The sequence below is a fragment of the Ranitomeya variabilis genome, chromosome 1, assembly GCF_051348905.1.
Source record: "Ranitomeya variabilis isolate aRanVar5 chromosome 1, aRanVar5.hap1, whole genome shotgun sequence".
Taxonomy (NCBI): Eukaryota; Metazoa; Chordata; class Amphibia; order Anura; family Dendrobatidae; genus Ranitomeya; species Ranitomeya variabilis.
In genome coordinates, this window is record NC_135232.1 from 847,372,854 (window position 1) to 847,396,862 (window position 24,009).

The 24,009-nt window shown below is 43.3% G+C and overlaps 1 long non-coding RNA gene across 2 annotated transcripts in view; it reads left to right on the plus strand.

Annotated features, from left to right (window-relative positions):
* LOC143787666 (uncharacterized) overlaps positions 1 to 24,009 on the plus strand; it is a 186,494-nt gene that overhangs the window by 159,040 nt on the left and 3,445 nt on the right. For both annotated transcript variants that reach the window (XR_013218429.1, XR_013218427.1), the window contains one exon: positions 3,439 to 3,547. This is a non-coding gene — a long non-coding RNA (uncharacterized LOC143787666). The remainder of the gene's footprint in view (positions 1 to 3,438; positions 3,548 to 24,009) is intronic.

Here is a 24,009-nt window from a genome sequence, read left to right on the forward strand (position 1 = left end):
CAGACATTGTTTTCCAGTCAAGGACTGGGTTATGAGATTGTAACCATGGTAATCCAAGCACCAAAACATCATGCAAATTGTACAACACAAGGAAGCGAATCACCTCCTGATGGTCTGGAGTCATACGCATAGTCACTTGCGTCCAGAATTGTGGTTTATTACAAGCCAAAGGCGTAGAATCAATACCCTTCAGAGGTATAGGGACTTCCAGAGGCTCTAAATCAAACCCACAGCGCCTGGCAAAGGACCAATCCATAAGACTCAGAGCGGCGCCAGAGTCCACATAGGCATCCACGGTAATAACTGATAATGAACAAATCAAGGTTACAGACAGAATAAATTTAGACTGTAAAGTGCCAATTGAAATAGACTTGTCAACCTTCCTTGTACGTTTAGAGCATGCTGATATAACATGAGCAGAATCACCACAATGGAAGCATAACCCATTTTTACGCCTATAATTCTGCCGCTCGCTTCTGGACAGAATTCTGTCACATTGCATTTTCTCTGGCGTATCTTCAGAAGATACCGCCAAATGGTGCACGGGTTTGCGCTCCCGCAAACGCCGATCAATCTGAATAGCCATTGTCATGGACTCATTCAGACCTGTGGGCGCAGGGAACCCGACCATAACATCTTTAACGGCATCAGAAAGGCCCTCTCTGAAATTTGCCGCTAGGGCGCACTCATTCCACTGAGTAAGCACAGACCATCTACGAAATTTTTGGCAGTATATCTCAGCTTCATCTTGCCCTTGAGATAGGGCTATCAAAGCTTTTTCAGCTTGAATCTCCAAATTAGGTTCCTCATAAAGCAACCCTAAAGCCAGAAAAAACGCATCCACATTGAGCAACGCAGGATCCCCTGGTGTCAATGAAAATGCCCAATTTTGAGGGTCACCTCGCAGCAAAGAGATTACAATCTTAACCTGCTGGACAGGATCTCCAGAGGAGTGAGGTCTGAGAGAAAGGAACAATTTACAATTATATTTGAAATTCAGGAACCGAGATCTATCTCCGGAAAACACCTCTGGTGTAGGAATTTTAGGTTCAGACATCGGAGTATGTATAACAAAATCTTGTAAATTTTGAACCTTGGTAGCAAGATTATTTAAACCTACAGCCAAACTCTGAGGGTCCATCTTTAAACAGGTGAGATCAGAGCCATTCAAGGATTAGAAGGAGAGAAAGGCAAAGGCTGTAATTAGAGCTGAAATACAACTGATCCAACTATGGAGCAAGCATAGGGGGGGAAAAAAAAAATCTACAGACTTCTTTTTTCTCTCCTTTCTTCTGCCAATAACTTTAACATTGGCCGGTCATACTGTCATGATTCCCAATGGCAGGGAAACATCAGAACACAAAAATAACGGACGAGCTCTGGGTGATGGAATCTCGAGCTGACCGTGAGCTAAATCTACCACACAACTAATAGTAGCCAGGGAGCATACCTACGACTTCCTAAATGCCACGCGCCAGCCGGAGGACTAACTACGCCTGGTAGAGGAAGGAACAGACCTGGCCCTAGAGGTACTAGGGAAATACCCCAAAAGATGATAGCAGCCCCCCACATGTAATAACGGTGAGTTAAGAGGAAAAGACATACACAGTATGAAAGTAGATTTAGCAAAGAGAGGTCCACTTACTAGATAGCAGAAGGATACAAAAGAGGACTTCACGGTCAACTGAAAACCCTTTCAAAAAACCATCCTGAAATTACTTTAAGACTCCTGTGTCAACTCATGACACAGGAGTGGCAATTTCAGCCCGCAAGAGCTTCCAGCTACAGAGAAAAACAAAAACTGCAAACTGGACAAAAGATACAAAACAAAAGGACAAAGTCCACTTAGCTGATCAGCAGACTAGTAGCAGGAACATGCAACCGAAGGCTCTGGTTACAATGATGACCGGCAAGGAAATGACTGGAGAGCAAGGCTAAATAGGAAACTCCCAAACACTGATGGGAGCAGGTGAACTGAGACAGCAAAGCACACACAAGTCACCAGTACCACCAGCAACCACCAGGGGAGCCCAAAAAGCGGATTCACAACAGAAAATGGACCGAGTTGAAGGGAAGATGGATGGTGCAAAATACAGGGATATTCTTGAGCAAAAACTGTTTCAGTATGTCAGTGATTTGAGACTTGGACGGAGGTTCACCTTTCAACAATGACTCAAAGCATACAGCTAGAGCAACACACTTGTGGTTAAAGGGGAAACCTGTAATTGTTATTGAGTGACCTAGTCAAAGCCCAGTTCTTAATCCAATTGAGAATCTGTTTTCAGTCTTGAAAATTGCTGTGATAGGAAACCATCTAACAAAGGAGCTGGAGCAGTTTTACCCTGTGGAATGGACAAAATTCCCAATGGCAAGTGGTGGAATGCTCATAGAGACTTACCTAAAGCTACTTGCAGTTGTAATTGCCGCTAAAGAGGGCTTTACAAAGTACTGACTTTGGGGGGTGAATAGTTATGCACACTGAAGTTTTCAGTTATGTTGTCCTATTATTTGCTTGCTTCACAATAAAAAGAAAAACAAATGTTCACAGTTGTAGGCATGTTCTTTAGATGAACTGATGAAAACCTTAAAAAAACAGTGAAATTCCAGGTTGTGAGGTAGCAAAATATGGAAAATGCAAAGGGGGAGGAGGGTTAATACTTTAGCAAACCACTGTATAGTTCTAATAATGTTGCTTGAATTTTAACGAAATGCACAATGGATCTGATTTGCACTCAACATGAAAACCCTCTATTCACATCACTGTATACCGCTACACGTAGTATATGATGTCCACTGTTTTGCTGTCAAAGTAAACAGATGTGTTGAAATGCAAAAAGTGATTAATTTAGTGTTTCTTTCTTTTACCTATGGTAACTTATCATGTAATGATTTAACCCCTTCCCAAAGTGGTCAATTTTCATTTTTGGGCTTTAGTTTTCTTCCTTGCCCTTCTCCAAGAGCCATAATATTTTTTTTTTATTTGTCAACATGGCAGTATGAAGACTTGTTTTTTCCTGGACAACTTATATTTTAGAATCACACTATTCATTTTACCATACAATGTTCAGGAAAAAAGTGCAGTAAAATGGTGAAAAAAATCAATTCCGCCATTGCTTTTTTGTTTTGTTTTTGCGACATTCATTGTGCAGTAAAAATAAGGCATCATCCATGAGGCGTACAGGTATGACTAGTTTGAGCTGTCTACAACTTGTATGCCCATATTAATAGCTCAAATCAGGTGACAGATTCCCTTTAACTTGTCTGCTGGACTTAAAACCTGGCTAAATGTCATTTGTGCTACTGCTTACAGTATGTCGAAATACGTTAGGTATGTTGGGATTTTGTGCTTTTAATGACCCTTTAGTCTATAAATCAAGTCGCACCTGAACATACCTGAATGCACTGCACCTTTTCTTTAACCTGTTGTTATCTTATTAGAATGGAAAGACAATGTGCTATATGATGCCGAGTGCCCTGAAGATCTTGCCAGCTTCTGTATTAATGGTCACTGTATTATTCTTGAATCTCTTGGAGAGCCATTATGCAGGTATTGTACATCATATACTACATAATGCCTTGTAATAGTAACAGAATTCTCAATGTATCAGTGAACTATATAACAGTAATTTAATATTGGCATTTTTTTTAAAAGACAGTTGCACAGTTCTACATCAGAATAATCCTAGCGACTGTGGTGGGGGTCTATGTATGAAAGGGGCCCAAGATCATCTTTTCTTTCACCTCTTAATTGGTGCCATCACATAGTTAACTAATAATGAGGAGGAAAGCTGAGGGACACCCTTCCTTTCTACAAAGAATTGAGGCAACAGTACTCATTCCTTTGTTGAGGTGGTAAAGAGGGTACGTCCCATTTATTTATTTTTTTCTATTCTTGGGACCTCTATCTGTAGGCCTTTGAAGAAATAGAATTTATTGAATAATGTACTGGGAGAATGCACCCAGATGGGTCATTTTGCCGTTTAACCCCTTTCTGACATCAAGACGTAATAATCCGTCCATGTGCCCTGGGCCTATTTGAACAGGGACGGATTATTACATCCGCGAGATCGCCAGCGCACATGGGGGGTGTGCGGGTGATCGACGCCAGGTGGTAGCTGATTCTGACAGATGACACAAGGGACTAAGTGCCAGGAGCGGTCACAGACCGCTCCCGACTGCCTTTGGATCAGAGTCCCCGCAGCGTGACACCAAAAATAAGCTGCACGAGGAATGGCGTGAAAAATAAATAAAACCAATTCTTCACATGCTGTTGATTTTTTCATTCTGTGTCCCAAAGATCGCAGTAACGGCTTGGCGCACATTTATCCTGCGCTCTGGGCTGAGCGCTTACACCGAGGTTTCCATGTAAATCTCTGAAATATGTGAATCAGATGGAACTTCTGGCGGAAGATTCTCTGTAATGAGGTAGATGGAGGCACTGTGGACGCCATAGGACCTGTGATCCCATGGTGTCCGTCTTTTTAGGATTGCATAAAAGTGCAGTCGGCCACAGTTTTGTGCACTTCTGAAAAGAAGAACACAGCTGAAAAGAGGCCAGCCGGAGTCCAGAGTAACTTTGCTGCCTCATTTTAGTGAATGGATTCCTCAAGGGTTTAATCTGAATCACGTCACTAGGAGATTTAGATCGAAATCACAAAGTAAGTGCTTAAGGTACCGTCACACTCAGCGACGCTGCAGCGATATAGACAACGAGCCGATCGCTGCAGCGTCGCTGTTTAGGTCGCTGGGGAGCTATCACACAGACAGCTCTCTCCAGCGACCAACGATCAGGGGAACGACTTCGGCATCGTTGAAACTGTCTTCAACGATGCCGAAGTCCCCCTGCAGCACCCGGGTAACAAGGGTAAACATCGGGTTACTAAGTGCAGGGCCGCGCTTAGTAACCCGATATTTACCCTGGTTACCAATGTAAAAGTAAAAACAAAAACACTACATACTCACCTTCTGATGTCTGTCACGTCCCCCGGCGTCCGCGCTGCTGCTCAGAGCTTCCTTCACTGAATGTGTCAGGGCCGGCAGAGCACAGCGGTGACGTCACCGCTGTGCTCGGCTTTATGGCCGGCACTGACACATTCAGTGCAGGAAGTTCTCGGCAGCAGCGCGGACGCCGGGGGACGTGACAGACATCAGAAGGTGAGTATGTACTATTTTTTTTTTACTTTTACAATGGTAACCAGGGTAAATATCGGGTTACTAAGCGCGGCCCTGCGCTTAGTAACCCGACATTTACCCTGGTTACCATTGTAAAACATTGCTGGCATCGTTGCTTTTGCTGTCAAACACGACGATACACACCGACCTAACGACGAAATAAGGTGCTGGCCTTCTAGCTCCGACCAACGATATCACAGCGGGATCCAGATCGCTGCTGCGTGTCAAACACAACAATATCGCTATCCAGGATGCTGCAACGTCACGGATCGCTATCGTTATCGTTGGAAAGTTGTTCAGTGTGAAGGTACCTTTAGCATAGAGCGCCGGATAAAAGAGATCCCAAACGTTACGTGAAATGTTCCCAATAAAAGCTTCAACTCAATTCATTAAAAAAGCAAGCATTCACTCATGTCCATCATCTGTTAACAGAAATATAAGGAGCTTCCACCTTATTACTAGTAGTAGCACAAAGGCTCTGGAAAAGCGAAATGGCTCCGAGTCCTCACCCGCCAAAACAAATTCGGCAAATTTAGCGCTCCCAAATACAAATGCCCCCCTGCCTTCTGATCCATGCAGTGTTCCTAATCCACATATTGCGTACACGTTTGGCATTTCTGAAATGATGAGAGCCCACCTAACTTACGGGCGCATGCCTCCAGAAGCATGGGTTGGACATAACGTACTGGTGACTGCAATGTACTGGTCACTACAATGGCAGTTTACAATTTTCATTCGGCAACATTCACTGTGGCTTGTCTCTGGAAAATACCAATGGAGTCAAAATCGTCAATACACCTGTAGATAAAATCCCCAAGGGGTATAGTTTCCCAAATGGGGTCATTTAAGGGGGGATTCTGCTCCTCTAGCAAATAGGGGCTCTGCATATGGAGTCAGCAAACTGTTCTAGGAAAATCTGCGCTCCAGGAGGCAAATAACTCTCCGTTCCTCCTGAGTTTCTTTGTATGGTTAAGTAGTTCTGTACAGCCACATATGAGGTATTGCCACATTCAGTAGAAATTGTGGGACAAATTTAGGTGCCATTTTTACCCACTTCTTGTGTGAAAATGTAAAATATAGGGCTAAAACAAAATTTTGTTGGTAAAAATGTAGTTATTTTGTCTTCACTGCCCAATGGTAAAAAATTCTGTAACATACCCGTGGTGTCAATATGTTCACTGCACCCCTAGATGAATTCAATGAGAGGTGTCGTTTGTAATATGGGGTCACTTATGGGAGGTTCTGCTGTTCTGGCACCTCATGGGCTCTCCCAGTAGGTCATGGCACTTGCAAACCATAACGGTAAAATCTGGCGCTACTTGCCTTCTGAGCTTTGCACTGTGTCTGAGAAATATTTCCCGATTACATGTAGGGTATTGGCACACTCAGGAAAAAATGGTCCTCAGTTTGTTGTAAAAAAATTTCCTATTAGTCCTTAGAAAAATTAAAAACTTCGGGTTAAAACATAATTTTAGTGGTAAAAATGTAATTTATTCTTTCTTCACCACTCAGTGGAATAAAACTCTGTGAGGCACATGTGGAGTCAATATGATCACTGCACACCTAGATGAATTCATTGAGGAGTGTAGTTTGTAAAATGAGTTCACACATAGGGGGTTTCTGTTGTTCTGGCACCTCAGGGGCTCTGCCAATGTGACATGGCATCCTCAAACCATTCCCGCAAAAGCTGAACTATAATGCAGCACCTCTTCAGTTCTGAGCTTTGCACTGTGCCTCAAAAGTAGTATTTCCCCACATATGGGGTATTGGTGTACTCAGGAGAAAATGCACAGCAAATTTTATGGTGCAACGTCTCCTGTTACCCTTATGCAAAATGCTAAACTTGCGGCCAAAATATTTTTTTTGTGAGGAAAATTAGATTTTATTATTTTCATGGCTCAACAGTATAAACTTCTGTGAAGCACCTGGGGGTTCAAGATGCTCACCATGCATCTAAATACATTCCTTGAGGAGTCTAGTTTCCAAAATGGGGTCACTTGTGGGGGTTTCCACTGTTTAGGCAATATTTTGCACTGAAAACATATTTATGGGGAAAATTTGATTTTTTTTAATTTTTATGGCTCAGCGCTATAAACTTCTGTGAAGCACCTGAGGGTTCAATGTGCACACCACGCATCTAGATCAGTTCCCTGTGGGGTCTAGCTTCCAAATGGTGCCACTTGCGGGGGATTATCACTGTTTAGGCACATTAGAGGCTCTCCAAACGTGACATGGTGTCTACTAATTGTTCCAGCAAAAAGTGGTTTTCTCCCTCATATGGGGTATCGGCATGCTCAGGAGAAATTACACAACACATTTTGGGGTCCATTGTTTCATACTACCCTTGTCAAAATAAAAAATTTAGATCCGAAGTAAAAAAAATTTGAAAAACAGTTAAATGTTCATTTTTTTCCCCCAAATCCCAAAAATTGCTCTGAAGCGCCTGAAGGGTTAATAATTTTCTTGAATGTGGTTTTCAGAACTTTGAGGGGTGCAGTTTTTATAACGGTGTCACTTTTGGGTATCTTCCATCATATAGACCCCTCAAAGGGACTTCAAATGTGATGTCATCCCTAAAAAAAAATGGTGTTGTAAAAATGAGAAATCGCTGGTCAAATTTTAACCCTTATAACTTCCTAAAAAAAAGTTTGGTTCCAAAATTGTGCTGATGTAAAGTAGACATGTGGGAAATGTTACTTAATAAATATTTTGTGTGAAATATATCTGTGATTTAAGGGCATGAAAATTCAAAGTTGGTAAATTGCAAATTTCTAAATTTTTGCAAAATTTCCTTTTTTCTTTCACAAATAAACGCAAGTCATATAAAATCAATTTTACCACTATCATGAAGTAAAATATGTCACACAAAATAATCTCATAATCACTGTGATCCATTGAAGCATTCCAGAGTTATTACCTCATAAAGGGACAGTGGTCAGAATTTGTAAAAAATTGGCCCGGTCATTAAGGTGCAAACCACCCTCGGGGGTAAAGGTGTGAAAGGGGGCAAGTCATGTTGTACATGCAAGACTATCTCTGCTCAGCTCGGCATTGTTTCATTGGAAAACTTCTAGTACAGTTATATGAAAAAGTTTGGGCACCCCTATTAATCTTAAGCTTAATGTTTTATAAAAATTGTTTTTTTTGCAACAGCTATTTCAGTTTCATCTATCTAATAACTGTTGGACACAGTAATGTTTCTGCCTTGAAATGAGGTGTATTGTACTAACAGAAAATGTGCAATCTGCATTCAAACAAAATTTGAGAGGTGCATAAGTATGGGCACCCTTATCATTTTCATGTTTTAAATACTCCTACCTACTTTTTACTGACTTACTAAAGCACTTTTTTTTGGTTTTGTAACCTCATTGAGCTTTGAACTTCATAGACAGGTGTATGCAATCATGAGAAAAGCTACTTAAAGTGGCCACTTGCAAGTTGTTCTCCTCTTTGAATCTCCTCTGAAGAGTGGCATCATGGGCTCCTCAAAACAACTGTCAAATGATCTGAAAACAAAGATTATTCAACATAGTTGTTCAGGGGAAGGATACAAAAGGCTGTCTAAGAGATTTAACCTGTCAATTTCCACTGTGAGTAACATAGTAAGGAAATGGAAGAACACAGGTACAGTTCTTGTTAAGGCCAGAAGTGGCAGGCCAAGAAAAACATCAGAAAGGCAGAGAAGAAGAATAGTGAGATCAGTCAAGGACAATCCTCAGACCACCTCCAGAGTGCTGCAGCATCAACTTGCTGCAGATGGTGTCACTGTGCATCGGTCAACTATACAACACACTTTGCACAAGGAGAAGCTGTATGGGAGAGTGATGCGAAAGAAGCCATTTCTGCAAGCACGCCTCAAACAGAGTCGGCTGAGGTATGCAAAGCACATTTGGAGAAGCCAATTTCTTTTTGGAAGAAGGTCCTGTGGACTGATGAAACCAAGATTGAGTTGTTTGGTCATACAAAAAGGTGTTATGTATGGCGGCAAAAAAACACAGCATTCCAAGAAAAACACTTGCTACCCACAGTAAAATTTGTTGGAGGTTCCATCATGCTTTGGGGCTGTGTGGCCAATGCCGGCACCGGGAATCTTGTTAAAGTTGAGGGACGCATGGATTCCTCTCAGTATCAGCAGATTCTTGACAATAATGTTCATGAATCAGTGACAAAGTTGAAGTTATGCAGGGGATGGATCTTTCAGCAAGACAATGATCCAAAACACCGCTCCAAATCTACTCAGGCATTCATGCCGAGGAACAATTACACTGTTCTGGAATGGCCATCCCAGTCCCCAGACCTGAATATCATTGAACATCTGTGGGATCATTTGAGGAGGGCTGTCCATGCTCAGCGACCATCAAACTTAACTGAACTGGAATTGTTTTGTAAAGATGAATGGTCAAAAATACCTTCATCCAGGATCCAGGAACTCATTAAAAGCTACAGGAAGCGACTAAAGGCTATTATTTTTGCAAAAGGAGGATCTACTAAATATTAATGTCACTTTTCTGGTGAGGTGCCCATACTTATGCACCTGTCAAATTTTGTTTGAATGCAGATTGCACATTTTCTGTTACTACAATAAACCTCATTTCAAGGCAGAAACATTACTGTGTCCAACAGTTATTAGATATATGACACTGAAATAGCTGTTGCAAAAAAACCAATTTTTATAAAACATTAAGCTTAAGATTAATAGGGGTGCCCAAACTTTTTCATATAACTGTATAACATGGGTTTCAGTCTTTGAAATTGACACTCTTCTGATGCTTAGAAGTGCAGTCAATCACTAAATATGCTCATCCAGTGGACACCTTAGCATAAAAAGAAGACATTTTTAGTGCAACAGGTGGCTTTTTATATACTATATACAGTATATTAACCCCTTCATGACCGGAGGTATTTTTGGTTTTGCGCTTTCGTTTTTCGCTCCCCTTCTTCCCAGAGCCATAACTTTTAAATTTTTCTGTCAATATGGCCATGGAGGGCTTGTTTTTTGTGGAACGAGTTGTACTTTTGAAAGACACCATTGGTTTTAACATATCGTATCCGGGAAGACGGGAAAAAAATTCCAAGTGCTGTGAAATTGCAAAAAAAGTGCAATCCCACAGTTGTTTTTTGTTTGTCTTTTTTTATCATGTTCTTTAAATGCTAAACCTGACCTGCCATTCTGCTTCTCCAGGTCATTACGAGTTCATAGACACCAAACATGTCTAGATTCTTTTTTATCTAAGTGGTGAAATAAATGGCAAACTTTGTTAAAAAAAAAAAATTGCGCCATTTTCCGATACCCGTAGCATCTCTATTTTTCGTGATCTTTGGTTGGGTGAGAGCTTATTTTTTTGATGCCAAGCTGTCGTTTTTAATTATACTATTTTTGTGCAGATACATTCTTTTGATCGCCTGTTATTGCATTTTAATGCAATGTTGTGATGACCACAAAAATGTAATTCTGGTGTTTTGACTTTTTGTCTCGCTATGCTGTTTACCGATCAGGTTAATCCTTATTTTTTATTGATAGATCGGGCAATTATGAATGCGGCAATGCCAAATATGTGTAGGTTTGATTTTTTTATTGTTTTATTTTGAATGGGGTGGTTTGAACTTTTATATTTTTTAATTTTTGTATATTTTTAAAAACTTTTTTTTTTACTTTTGGCATGCTTCAATAGTTTCCATGGGAGACTAGAGCTGCCATATCTCGATCGGCTCAGCTACATGCAGGCGATGATCAGATCACCTGTGTGTAGCAGAATACCTCTCTTGCCTCACCGGGTGGCATAATCTGGTAATGACAACCAAAGATGTCTCCAGGGGACCTCTGGTTGTCATGCCAACGCATCAGTGACCCGCGATCATGTGATGGGGGTCACTGGTGTGCAGGTTTCCGACACGATTGCTGGAAGTGCATGTTAAATGCCGCTGTCAGCGTTTGACAGTGGCATTTAACGGGCTAACAGCCACGGGAGGATTGCGATTCCTGCTGTGGCTGTTAGCGGCACATATTAACTGTTCAAAGCTGTTTTATGCCGGTGCATAAAATTCAGTGCTGTGCGATTTTTTTTCTCACACCCATAGGCTGGCATTGGCGAGTCTCGGATGATATACGGGTACAATCGCAGCATGCTGCGATTTTACACACACGTAAAATACGCACGAGAAAATAAAGGGTGATGTGAGCTGCTCCATAGATTAACACTGGTCCGAGTGCTATGCGATGTTTTCTTGTATAGCACTCGCCCGTATTCTACGGTAGTGTGACGCCGGCCTTACAGGGAAAATTGACCTCCTGTTTATATACAGAGCTATGAGGGATTCAGCTAGTCAGTTTTTAATCATGTGATGTCATAGACATAATGGAAAACAGAAGATTTATCTGGGTAGAAGGGCAAAATGAGCAATTGTAAATGCACAGTGCTATATTATATGATGACTGCCATATTATAATAGGATACAAATTTTGATAGGATGAGTTTTTCTTTAACTAGGTTCGAAACACTGAACAGATGCGATCTCCTCTGTTATTCTTTTTCTATGTTAGTTCAATCCCTTGTTTTGGTTGGTTTTGGTTTACAAGTAATGATGCACATTGACAAAAAATACTTCGTATGAAATTTGTGTGTATTGAGATTTATTTAAAAAAAATTGGATCAAAACCAAAGAAGAACCAAGAAACAACTGAGTAAAACCAGCTGGAGCAAAACCAGTCTTAAGCATGTGCTTTGCTTAATGTCAGTGTCACATGAGTATAGACATAGTTGAAATTCCATTTTCATTAATATGTGGGTGGATTGTAATGTAAAAGCCGTGACATACATACCATGTGACAAGAAACACTAACAATGAAAGTCACCATCCTTTGGAATATAGTTAATGTACAGTAAGTAGTAGAGCCAAATTTGCTAGAGTTAGTAGATCTTAATTTTATTGCTTGGCTTAACTTATCAGAACATATTTTTAAACTACAGTATTGCTAGAAAGTTTCAGAGTCCTTCACAATTTTTCATACTTTCTCATATTTCTGCACACATTTGACCTAAAACTACATCAGATTTTCACACAAGTTTTAAAAGAAGATAACCAAAACCAATTCAAACAAATGGGTCAAAAATATTAGTCTTTTTCATTTTTTTATTGATGAACATGATCCCATATCATTTGTCTGTGAGTTTACAAAGTATGTGAATCTTTAAGATTATTATCAAATATTTTGAAGGTGAAATTTGAGTCTGATGTTTTTAACCAACGTGATAACAATCAGGTATGAGTGGGAAAACTGTTTTATTTAAAGAACAACAATCTATTAAAGTCTATCAACACATTTGTGGATATGTACTATATCATGAAGAGGAAAACAAGGAGTCAGCTCATCCATTCTGAAATCTGGAGCTTGGAGACCGGCAGTGCCGCAGGATGATTGATCAAAATCAGGGATCAAGGATTTTCTTAAAAACATCAATTTTCTTTGATGGTTGATGGTTATAGCATAGAAGTCATGCAATGACTGAAGACCTATCTGTCTGAAATGCGCCTTGTTGTGAATTTGGATTCTGGGCTCCCCCGGTGGCTACTGGTGGAATTGAACTGGTGTTGTCATCTTCTCTGTTCACCTGTTCCCATCAAGATGTGGGAGTCGCTATATAACCTTGCTGCTCTGTTAGTTGCTTGCCGGTCAACAATGTTATCAGAAGCCTCTCTGTGCTTGTTCCTGCTCCTAGACAACTACTAGATAAGTTGGACTCTTGTCCATGTTTGTTTTTGCATTTTTGTTCCAGTTCACAGCTGAAGTTTCGTTACTGTGTCTGGAAAGCTCTTGTGAACAGGAATTGCCACTCTGGTGTTATGAGTTAATGCCAGAGTTTTAAAGTAATTTCTGGATGGTGTTTTGATAGGGTTTTCAGCTGACCATGAAAGTGTCCTTTCTGTCTTCTGCTATGTAGTAAGTGGACCTCAAATTTGCTAAACCTATTTTCATACTACGTTTGTTATTTCATCTTAATTCACCGCCAATACATGTGGGGGGCCTCTGTCTCCTTTCGGGGTATTTCTCTAGAGGTGAGCTAGGACTAATATTTTCCTCTGCTAGCATTATTTAGTCCTCCGGCTGGTGCTGGGCATCTAGAATCAACGTAGGCATGCTACCCGGCCACTGCTAGTTGTGCGTTAGGTTTAGTTCATGGTCAGCTCAGTTCCCATCTTCCAAGAGCTAGTTCATATATATGCTGATGCTATGTTCTCTTGCCATTGAGAACATGACAGTTTGACCGGCCCACTAAAGGGTTAAAATCCTTGGCTGAGAAAGGAGAGAAATAAGAAGTCTGCTGAGAATTTTTTTTTTTTTTTTTTTTTTTTTTCTCCTTCTAATCTTTGAATGGCTCTGTGTCCACCTGTTTGTAATGGATCTTCAGAGTGTAACTGCAGGTTTGAATAATCTCGCCACGAAGGTACAAAATTTGCAAGACTTTGTTTGTCATGCACCTGTATCTGAGCCGAGAATTCCTTTGCCGGAATTTTTCTCGGGGAATAGATCTGGGTTTCAGAATTTTCGAAATAATTGCAAATTATTTTTGTCCCTGAAATTTCGCTCTGCCGGAGACCCTGCACAGCAGGTCAGGATTGTGATTTCCTTGCTCCGGGGCGACCCTCAAGACTGGGCTTTTTCATTGACACCAGGGGATCCTGCGTTGCTCAATGTGGATGCGTTTTGTCATGATCTCAATGGCAAGAGATCATAGCATCAGCATATATAGGAACTGGCTCTTGGAAGATGGAAACTGAGCTGACCATGAACTAAACCTAACGCACAACTAGCAGTGGCCGGGTAGCATGCCTACGTTGATTCTAGATGCCCAGCACCAGCCGGAGGACTAAATAAAGCTAGCAGAGGAAAATATTAGTCCTAGCTCACCTCTAGAGAAATACCCCGAAAGGAGACAGAGGCCCCCCACATGTATTGGCGGTGAATCAAGATGAAATAACAAACGTAGTATGAAATTAGGTTTAGCAAATTTGAGGTCCACTTACTACATAGCAGAAGACAGAAAGGACACTTTCATGGTCAGCTAAAAACCCTATCAAAACACCATCCAGAAATTACTTTAAAACTCTGGCATTAACTCATAACACCAGAGTGGCAATTCCTGTTCACAAGAGCTTTCCAGACACAGTAACGAAACTACAGCTGTGAACTGGAACAAAAATGCAAAAACAAACATGGACAAGAGTCCAACTTATCTAGTAGTTGTCTAGGAGCAGGAACAAGCACAGAGAGGCTTCTGATAACATTGATGACCGGCAAGCAACTAACTGAGCAGCAAGGTTATATAGCGACTCCCACATCTTGATGGGAACAGGTGAACAGAGAAGATGAAGACACCAGTTCAATTCCACCAGTAGCCACCGGGGGAGCCCAGAATCCAAATTCACAACAGTACCCCCCCCTCAAGGAGGGGGCACCGAACCCTCACCCGAACCACCAGGGCGATCAGGATGGGCCCTATGAAAGGCACGAACCAGATCAGAGGCATGAACATCAGATGCATTCACCCAAGAATTATCCTCCTGGCCGTATCCCTTCCACTTGACCAGATACTGGAGTCTCCGTCTGGAAACACGAGAGTCTAAGATTTTCTCCACAACGTACTCCAACTCACCCTCAACCAACACCGGAGCAGGAGGCTCAACGGAAGGCACAACCGGTACCTCATACCTGCGCAATAATGACCGATGAAAAACGTTATGAATAGAAAAGGATGCAGGGAGGTCCAAACGGAAGGAAACAGGGTTAAGAATCTCCAATATCTTATACGGGCCGATGAACCGAGGCTTAAACTTAAGAGAAGAGACCCTCATAGGGACAAAACGAGAAGACAACCACACCAAGTCCCCAACATGAAGACGAGGACCAACACGACGACGGCGGTTAGCAAAAAGCTGAGTCTTCTCCTGGGACAACCTCAAATTGTCCACCACCTGCCCCCAGATCTGATGCAATCTCTCCACCACAGCATCCACTCCAGGACAATCCGAAGATTCCACATGACCAGAGGAAAATCGAGGATGAAACCCCGAATTACAGAAAAACGGGGACACCAAAGTGGCAGAGCTGGCCCGATTATTGAGAGCGAACTCCGCCAATGGCAAAAAAGCAACCCAATCATCCTGGTCAGCAGACACAAAACACCTCAGATATGTCTCCAGGGTCTGATTAATCCGCTCAGTCTGGCCATTCGTCTGAGGATGGAAAGCGGACGAAAAAGATAAATCTATGCCCATCCTAGCACAGAATGCCCGCCAAAATCTAGACACGAATTGGGTCCCTCTGTCAGAAACGATATTCTCAGGAATACCATGCAAACGAACAACATTTTGAAAAAACAGAGGAACCAACTCGGAAGAAGAAGGCAACTTGGGCAGAGGAACCAAATGGACCATCTTAGAGAAACGGTCACACACCACCCAGATGACAGACATCTTCTGAGAAACAGGCAGATCTGAAATAAAATCCATCGAGATGTGCGTCCAAGGCCTCTTAGGAATAGGCAAGGGCAACAACAATCCACTAGCCCGAGAACAACAAGGCTTGGCCCGAGCACAAACGTCACAAGACTGCACAAAGCCTCGCACATCTCGTGACAGGGAAGGCCACCAGAAGGACCTTGCCACCAAATCCCTGGTACCAAAAATGCCAGGATGACCTGCCAACGCAGAAGAATGAACCTCAGAGATGACTCTACTGGTCCAATCATCAGGAACAAACAGTTTATCAGGTGGGCAACGATCAGGTCTATCCGCCTGAAACTCCTGCAAGGCCCGCCGCAGGTCTGGAGAAACGGCTGACAATACCACTCCATCCTTAAGGATACCTGTGGGCTCAGAGTTACCAGGCGAGTCAGGCTCAAAACTCCTAGAAAGGGCATCCGCCTTAACATTCTTAGAACCCGGTAGGTATGACACCACAAAATTAAACCGAGAGAAAAATAATGACCAGCGCGCCTGTCTAGGATTCAGGCGCCTGGCAGTCTCAAGATAAACCAAATTTTTGTGGTCAGTCAATACCACCACCTGATGTCTGGCCCCCTCAAGCCAATGGCGCCACTCCTCAAAAGCCCACTTCATGGCCAAAAGCTCCCGATTCCCAACATCATAATTCCGCTCAGCGGGCGAAAATTTACGGGAAAAGAAGGCACAAGGCCTCATCACGGAGCAGTCAGAACTTTTCTGCGACAACACTGCCCCAGCTCCGATCTCAGAAGCGTCGACCTCAACCTGAAAAGGTAGAGCAACATCAGGCTGACGCAACACAGGGGCAGAGGAAAAACGGCGCTTAAGCTCCCGAAAGGCCTCCACAGCATCAGGGGACCAATCAGCAACATCAGCACCCTTCTTAGTCAAATCGGTCAATGGCTTAGCAATATCCGAAAAACCAGCAATAAATCGACGATAAAAGTTAGCAAAGCCCAAAAATTTCTGAAGACTCTTAAGAGAAGAGGGCTGCGTCCAATCACAAATAGCTTGAACCTTGACAGGATCCATTTCAATGGAAGAGGGGGAAAAAATATATCCCAAAAAGGAAATCCTCTGTACCCCAAAAACACACTTAGAACCCTTCACACACAAAGAATTAGACCGCAAAACCTGAAAAACCCTCCTGACTTGCTGGACATGAGAGTCCCAGTCATCCGAAAAAATCAGAATATCATCCAGATACACAATCATAAATTTATCCAAATAATCGCGAAAAATATCATGCATAAAGGACTGGAAAACTGACGGAGCATTTGAAAGACCAAAAGGCATCACTAAATACTCAAAGTGGCCCTCGGGCGTATTAAATGCGGTTTTCCACTCATCCCCCTGCCTGATTCGCACCAAATTATACGCCCCACGAAGGTCAATCTTAGAGAACCACTTGGCCCCCTTTATGCGAGCAAACAAATCAGTCAGCAACGGCAATGGGTATTGATATTTAACAGTGATTTTATTCAAAAGCCGATAATCAATACATGGTCTCAAAGAGCCGTCTTTTTTTGACACGAAGAAAAAACCGGCTCCTAAGGGAGATGACGATGGACGAATATGTCCCTTTTCCAAGGACTCCTTTATATATTCACGCATAGCAGCATGTTCAGGCACAGACAGATTAAATAAACGACCCTTTGGGTATTTACTACCCGGGATTAAATCTATGGCACAATCGCACTCTCGGTGCGGAGGTAACGAATCAAGCTTGGATTCTTCAAAGACGTCACGATAGTCAGACAGGAACTCAGGAATTTCAGAGGGAATAGATGATGAAATGGAAACCACAGGTACATCCCCATGAGCCCCCTTACATCCCCAGCTCAACACAGACATAGCTTTCCAGTCGAGGACTGGGTTGTGAGATTGCAGCCAAGGCAATCCTAGCACCAAATCATCATGTAGATTATACAGCACCAGAAAGCGAATAATCTCCTGGTGATCCGGATTAATACGCATAGTTACTTGTGTCCAGTATTGTGGTTTATTATTAGCCAATGGGGTGGAGTCAATCCCCTTCAGAGGAATAGGAGTCTCCAAAGGCTCTAAATCATACCCACAGCGTTTGGCAAAGGACCAATCCATAAGACTCAAAGCGGCGCCAGAGTCGACATAGGCGTCCGTGGTAATAGATGACAAAGAGCAAATCAGGGTCACAGATAGAATAAACTTAGACGGTAAGGTGCAAATGGAAACAGATTTACCAAGCTTTTTAGTGCGCTTAGAGCATGCTGATATAACATGAGTAGAATCACCACAATAGAAACACAACCCATTTTTCCGTCTAAAATTCTGCCGCTCGCTTCGGGACAGAATTCTATCACACTGCATACTCTCTGGCGATTTCTCAGTGGACACCGCCAGATGGTGCACTGGTTTGCACTCCCGCAAACGCCTATCGATCTGAATAGCCATTGTCATGGACTCATTCAGACCCGCAGGCACAGGGAACCCCACCATAACATCCTTAATGGCATCAGAGAGACCCTCTCTGAAAGTCGCCGCCAGGGCGCACTCATTCCACTGAGTAAGCACAGACCATTTACGGAATCTTTGGCAGTAAATTTCCGCTTCATCTTGCCCCTGAGATAGGGACATCAAAGTTTTTTCTGCCTGAAGCTCCAAATGAGGTTCGTCATAAAGCAACCCCAAGGCCAGAAAAAACGCATCCACATTGAGCAACGCAGGATCCCCTGGTGTCAATGAAAAAGCCCAGTCTTGAGGGTCGCCCCGGAGCAAGGAAATCACAATCCTGACCTGCTGTGCAGGATCTCCGGCAGAGCGAGATTTCAGGGACAAAAATAATTTGCAATTATTTCGAAAATTCTGAAACCCAGATCTATTCCCCGAGAAAAATTCCGGCAAAGGAATTCTCGGCTCAGATACAGGTGCATGACAAACAAAATCTTGCAAATTTTGTACCTTCGTGGCGAGATTATTCAAACCTGCAGTTACACTCTGAAGATCCATTGCAAACAGGTGAACACAGAGCCATTCAAAGGAGAGAAAAAAAAAAAAAAAAAAAAAAAAATTTCAGCAGACTACTTATTTCTCTCCTTTCTCAGCCAAGGATTTTAACCCTTTAGTGGGCCGGTCAAACTGTCATGATCTCAATGGCAAGAGATCATAGCATCAGCATATATAGGAACTGGCTCTTGGAAGATGGAAACTGAGCTGACCATGAACTAAACCTAACGCACAACTAGCAGTGGCCGGGTAGCATGCCTACGTTGATTCTAGATGCCCAGCACCAGCCGGAGGACTAAATAAAGCTAGCAGAGGAAAATATTAGTCCTAGCTCACCTCTAGAGAAATACCCCGAAAGGAGACAGAGGCCCCCCACATGTATTGGCGGTGAATCAAGATGAAATAACAAACGTAGTATGAAAATAGGTTTAGCAAATTTGAGGTCCACTTACTACATAGCAGAAGACAGAAAGGACACTTTCATGGTCAGCTAAAAACCCTATCAAAACACCATCCAGAAATTACTTTAAAACTCTGGCATTAACTCATAACACCAGAGTGGCAATTCCTGTTCACAAGAGCTTTCCAGACACAGTAACGAAACTACAGCTGTGAACTGGAACAAAAATGCAAAAACAAACATGGACAAGAGTCCAACTTATCTAGTAGTTGTCTAGGAGCAGGAACAAGCACAGAGAGGCTTCTGATAACATTGATGACCGGCAAGCAACTAACAGAGCAGCAAGGTTATATAGCGACTCCCACATCTTGATGGGAACAGGTGAACAGAGAAGATGAAGACACCAGTTCAATTCCACCAGTAGCCACCGGGGGAGCCCAGAATCCAAATTCACAACAGCGTTTTTTCTGGCCTTGGGGTTGCTTTATGACGAACCTCATTTGGAGCTTCAGGCAGAAAAAACTTTGATGTCCCTATCTCAGGGGCAAGATGAAGCGGAAATTTACTGTCAAAGATTCCGTAAATGGTCTGTGCTTACTCAGTGGAATGAGTGCGCCCTGGCGGCGACTTTCAGAGAGGGTCTCTCTGATGCCATTAAGGATGTTATGGTGGGGTTCCCTGTGCCTGCGGGTCTGAATGAGTCCATGACAATGGCTATTCAGATCGATAGGCGTTTGCGGGAGCGCAAACCAGTGCACCATCTGGCGGTGTCCGCTGAGAAGTCGCCAGAGAGTATGCAGTGTGATAGAATTCTGTCCCGAAGCGAGCGGCAGAATTTTAGACGGAAAAATGGGTTGTGTTTCTATTGTGGTGATTCTACTCATGTTATATCAGCATGCTCTAAGCGCACTAAAAAGCTTGATAAATCTGTTTCCATTTGCACCTTACCGTCTAAGTTTATTCTATCTGTGACCCTGATTTGCTCTTTGTCATCTATTACCACGGACGCCTATGTCGACTCTGGCGCCGCTTTGAGTCTTATGGATTGGTCCTTTGCCAAACGCTGTGGGTATGATTTAGAGCCTTTGGAGACTCTTATTCCTCTGAAGGGGATTGACTCCACCCCATTGGCTAATAATAAACCACAATACTGGACACAAGTAACTATGCGTATTAATCCGGATCACCAGGAGATTATTCGCTTTCTGGTGCTGCATAATCTACATGATGATTTGGTGCTAGGATTGCCTTGGCTGCAATCTCACAACCCAATCCTCGACTGGAAAGCTATGTCTGTGTTGAGCTGGGGATGTAAGGGGGCTCATGGGGATGTACCTGTGGTTTCCATTTCATCATCTATTCCCTCTGAAATTCCTGAGTTCCTGTCTGACTATCGTGACGTCTTTGAAGAATCCAAGCTTGGTTCATTACCTCCGCACCAAGAGTGCGATTGTGCCATAGATTTAATCCCGGGTAGTAAATACCCAAAGGGTCGTTTATTTAATCTGTCTGTGCCTGAACATGCTGCTATGCGAGAATATATAAAGGAGTCCTTGGAAAAGGGACATATTCGTCCATCGTCATCTCCCTTAGGAGCCGGTTTTTTCTTTGTGTCAAAAAAAGACGGCTCTTTGAGACCATGTATCGATTATCGGCTTTTGAATAAAATCACTGTAAAATATCAATACCCATTGCCGTTGCTGACTGATTTGTTTGCTCGCATAAAGGGGGCCAAGTGGTTCTCTAAGATTGACCTTCGTGGGGCGTATAATTTGGTGCGAATCAGGCAGGGGGATGAGTGGAAAACCGCATTTAATACGCCCGAGGGCCACTTTGAGTATTTAGTGATGCCTTTTGGTCTTTCAAATGCTCCGTCAGTTTTCCAGTCCTTTATGCATGATATTTTTCGCGATTATTTGGATAAATTTATGATTGTGTATCTGGATGATATTCTGATTTTTTCGGATGACTGGGACTCTCATGTCCAGCAAGTCAGGAGGGTTTTCCAGGTTTTGCGGTCTAATTCTTTGTGTGTGAAGGGTTCTAAGTGTGTTTTTGGGGTACAGAGGATTTCCTTTTTGGGATATATTTTTTCTCCCTCTTCCATTGAAATGGATCCTGTCAAGGTTCAAGCTATTTGTGATTGGACGCAGCCCTCTTCTCTTAAGAGTCTTCAGAAATTTTTGGGCTTTGCTAACTTTTATCGTCGATTTATTGCTGGTTTTTCGGATATTGCTAAGCCATTGACCGATTTGACTAAGAAGGGTGCTGATGTTGCTGATTGGTCCCCTGACGCTGTGGAGGCCTTTCGGGAGCTTAAGCGCCGTTTTTCCTCTGCCCCTGTGTTGCGTCAGCCTGATGTTGCTCTACCTTTTCAGGTTGAGGTCGACGCTTCTGAGATCGGAGCTGGGGCAGTGTTGTCGCAGAAAAGTTCTGACTGCTCCGTGATGAGGCCTTGTGCCTTCTTTTCCCGTAAATTTTCGCCCGCTGAGCGGAATTATGATGTTGGGAATCGGGAGCTTTTGGCCATGAAGTGGGCTTTTGAGGAGTGGCGCCATTGGCTTGAGGGGGCCAGACATCAGGTGGTGGTATTGACTGACCACAAAAACTTGATTTATCTTGAGACCGCCAGGCGCCTGAATCCTAGACAGGCGCGCTGGTCATTATTTTTCTCTCGGTTTAATTTTGTGGTGTCATACCTACCGGGTTCTAAGAATGTTAAGGCGGATGCCCTTTCTAGGAGTTTTGAGCCTGACTCGCCTGGTAACTCTGAGCCCACAGGTATCCTTAAGGATGGAGTGGTATTGTCAGCCGTTTCTCCAGACCTGCGGCGGGCCTTGCAGGAGTTTCAGGCGGATAGACCGGATCGTTGCCCACCTGATAAACTGTTTGTTCCTGATGATTGGACCAGTAGAGTCATCTCTGAGGTTCATTCTTCTGCGTTGGCAGGTCATCCTGGCATTTTTGGTACCAGGGATTTGGTGGCAAGGTCCTTCTGGTGGCCTTCCCTGTCACGAGATGTGCGAGGCTTTGTGCAGTCTTGTGACGTTTGTGCTCGGGCCAAGCCTTGTTGCTCTCGGGCTAGTGGATTATTGTTGCCCTTGCCTATTCCTAAGAGGCCTTGGACGCACATCTCGATGGATTTTATTTCAGATCTGCCTGTTTCTCAGAAGATGTCTGTCATCTGGGTGGTGTGTGACCGTTTCTCTAAGATGGTCCATTTGGTTCCTCTGCCCAAGTTGCCTTCTTCTTCCGAGTTGGTTCCTCTGTTTTTTCAAAATGTTGTTCGTTTGCATGGTATTCCTGAGAATATCATTTCTGACAGAGGGACCCAATTCGTGTCTAGATTTTGGCGGGCATTCTGTGCTAGGATGGGCATAGATTTATCTTTTTCGTCCGCTTTCCATCCTCAGACGAATGGCCAGACCGAGCGGACTAATCAGACCCTGGAGACATATCTGAGGTGTTTTGTGTCTGCTGACCAGGATGATTGGGTTGCTTTTTTGCCATTGGCGGAGTTCGCTCTCAATAATCGGGCCAGCTCTGCCACTTTGGTGTCCCCGTTTTTCTGTAATTCGGGGTTTCATCCTCGATTTTCCTCTGGTCAGGTGGAAACTTCGGATTGTCCTGGAGTGGATGCTGTGGTGGAGAGATTGCATCAGATCTGGGGGCAGGTGGTGGACAATTTGAGGTTGTCCCAGGAGAAGACTCAGCTTTTTGCCAACCGCCACCGTCGTGTTGGTCCTCGGCTTTGTGTTGGGGATTTGGTGTGGTTGTCTTCTCGTTTTGTCCCTATGAGGGTCTCTTCTCCTAAGTTTAAGCCTCGGTTCATCGGCCCGTATAAGATATTGGAGATTCTTAACCCTGTTTCCTTCCGTTTGGACCTCCCTGCATCCTTTTCTATTCATAACGTTTTTCATCGGTCATTATTGCGCAGGTATGAGGTACCGGTTGTTCCTTCCGTTGAGCCTCCTGCTCCGGTGTTGGTTGAGGGTGAGTTGGAGTACGTTGTGGAGAAAATCTTAGACTCTCGTGTTTCCAGACGGAGACTCCAGTATCTGGTCAAGTGGAAGGGATACGGCCAGGAGGATAATTCTTGGGTGAATGCATCTGATGTTCATGCCTCTGATCTGGTTCGTGCCTTTCATAGGGCCCATCCTGATCGCCCTGGTGGTTCTGGTGAGGGTTCGGTGCCCCCTCCTTGAGGGGGGGGTACTGTTGTGAATTTGGATTCTGGGCTCCCCCGGTGGCTACTGGTGGAATTGAACTGGTGTTGTCATCTTCTCTGTTCACCTGTTCCCATCAAGATGTGGGAGTCGCTATATAACCTTGCTGCTCTGTTAGTTGCTTGCCGGTCAACAATGTTATCAGAAGCCTCTCTGTGCTTGTTCCTGCTCCTAGACAACTACTAGATAAGTTGGACTCTTGTCCATGTTTGTTTTTGCATTTTTGTTCCAGTTCACAGCTGAAGTTTCGTTACTGTGTCTGGAAAGCTCTTGTGAACAGGAATTGCCACTCTGGTGTTATGAGTTAATGCCAGAGTTTTAAAGTAATTTCTGGATGGTGTTTTGATAGGGTTTTCAGCTGACCATGAAAGTGTCCTTTCTGTCTTCTGCTATGTAGTAAGTGGACCTCAAATTTGCTAAACCTATTTTCATACTACGTTTGTTATTTCATCTTAATTCACCGCCAATACATGTGGGGGGCCTCTGTCTCCTTTCGGGGTATTTCTCTAGAGGTGAGCTAGGACTAATATTTTCCTCTGCTAGCATTATTTAGTCCTCCGGCTGGTGCTGGGCATCTAGAATCAACGTAGGCATGCTACCCGGCCACTGCTAGTTGTGCGTTAGGTTTAGTTCATGGTCAGCTCAGTTCCCATCTTCCAAGAGCTAGTTCATATATATGCTGATGCTATGTTCTCTTGCCATTGAGAACATGACAGCGCCTGC